This window comes from Dipodomys spectabilis, unplaced genomic scaffold, assembly GCF_019054845.1.
Source record: "Dipodomys spectabilis isolate Male_0828 unplaced genomic scaffold, ASM1905484v1 ptg000332l, whole genome shotgun sequence".
NCBI lineage: Eukaryota > Metazoa > Chordata > Mammalia > Rodentia > Heteromyidae > Dipodomys > Dipodomys spectabilis.
Genome location: NW_024871009.1, coordinates 52,794 through 55,135, shown reverse-complemented (window position 1 = coordinate 55,135; position 2,342 = coordinate 52,794).

Here is a 2,342-nt window from a genome sequence, read left to right as displayed (position 1 = left end):
GGAGTTCCTGCCTTTGATAAAATGGCAGGTGGATAACACCTTCTTGTGGGCTGAGACAACTGGGTTCTTCCTATGGTTCTTGGATTCTCAATTTTGGTGTGCTTTCTTAGCCTTTATTGTGGTCTTGTTGGTTTTCTAGGTGTAGGTCATCTTTAAGTATCTTTTGTAGGGCTGGATTGGTGGAGATATATTGTTTCAATTTTCTTTGCTATGGAAGGTTTCTATTTGACCTTCGGTTATGAAGGAGAGTTTAGCTTGTACAGTATTCTTTCTAGATAGTTGTTTGTCTTTAGGGCATGGCATACATCATTCCATGCTCTTCTGGCTTTCATTGTCCCTGCCGAGAAATCTGAGGTGATTCTCATTGGTTTCCCTTTATAGGTGATTGTTCTTTTCTTTTTGACAATTTTATGGACCTTTTCCTGGGTCCGAATTTATCTTGTGCTGATTATAATGTGATGGTGGGATGTCCTGTTATGGTCTGGTCTACTTGGAGTTATAACAGATTCTTGTATCTGAATAGGTCTATCTTTTTGCATGCTTGGTAAGTTATTTGCTAGGATCCTGTTAAACAAATTTCCTAGACTATTAACTTCTCTGAAGAGGAAAGAAGGATGACCAATAGACACATGAAGAAATGCTCAAATTCCCTAGCCATAAAAGAAATGCAAATCAAAACAACATTGAGATACCACCTCACCCCAGTTAGAGTGGATATAATCAAGAACTCTAGTAACAACAGATGCTGGAGGGGATGTAGACACACGGGATATTTACTACGTTGTTGTGGATGTGTAAACTTGTTCAACCACTTTGGAAAGTAGTATGGAGGTTCCTCAAAAGACTCCACCTAGAGCTCCCCTATGACCCAGCAATCCCACTTTTGGGCATTTACCGAAATGATCACAAACAAGACCACTATAAAGCTACCAGCACAACTATGTTTATTGCCGCATTATTTACGGTAGCTAAGATATGGAACCAAAACAGATGCCCCTCAGTAGATGAATGGATCAAGAAAATGTGTTATATATACAAAATGGAATTCTATGCCTCCATCAGAAAGAATGACATCGCCCCATTTGTTAGGAAATGGATTTGCCTTTCTTTTATGAAGAAAAGACATCAATTCTATTGCATTTTTAATGCCTTATGATACTGAAGATTAAATTATAAACTATTAAAGCTTGAAAATAACTCATTTTCTTAGGAGTAGGACACAAAAGACAAGCTTAATCCATTTTAAAAGACCCTTATTTATACTACAAATTCACTCTTATAACTACAAAGATTCTAAAAATAAGAAGTGCAGTGACACAAATGAAATAATTTAACTGAATCATCTATTCAAAGGACTATGTTAATAGAAAACCAAGTTATAATAATAGCTTACCCAATTCACTTACATTCTTTTATTCTATTTTATTTAGTTTCATAAGAACTGGTTTTTCATAAAATGATGCACAAATCCTATATACCCACTTACATTTTCAGATTTTAACAATATTTATTTCAGAAATGATTTTTGCTCTATAGTCAATGAACTTAAATAATACTAAAATATTCAAAGGGTCTTCAGAAATTACAAGACTCACTCTGGGATGTTATTTATATTGGAAAAGATTCGAAAAGCCTTATTTGTTAATGTTGTGATAGTTACTCCCATAAAAGAAACATTAGTGAAGATCTCATTGCAGGTACAAAACAACTTCAAATGCATCCACAATCTGGAGGTGACACATGCTTTTTGTTTGTTTGTTTTTGAAAGGTATATCTAACAAGCATATCCACAATACTGATTTTCAGTCAATATGATGGGATATTCAAACCTAATAAATACAGGGTAGATTATCTTAGTGAGAATAGATATGATCTTACGAAGAAAGTTGTTTTCAATAGAAATCCGGAAAGAGTTTATCCACTTTGTGTTTTATAGGATTAACCAGAGAGTAATACCTGTTTGGTCAAGTTGGCCAAACACACTCAATGCGTATATGTAAAAGTATGACCAATTTAAGAGGTCAAATACATATTTTGTACTTACAGTCATCTTACAGAAATAACTTACTACCTAATTATTTCTGTATCTTCCTACCTAACATATAAAAGGAATTGAAAGTGATCTCTTTTAGCTAACTTAATGTTGTAAATATTTTGATTATGATGACATTATTTGACATATATATATGTACAGAAGGGTGGTTCCAATAAAATGACATGACAGAATGCTGATAAATAAAAACATTGCAACACAGCTCTTTTCAACCTCACCCTGTCCACATTGGCAAACAACATTGCATCAGCACACGCGCACATATACATATACACACATGTGTGCACAT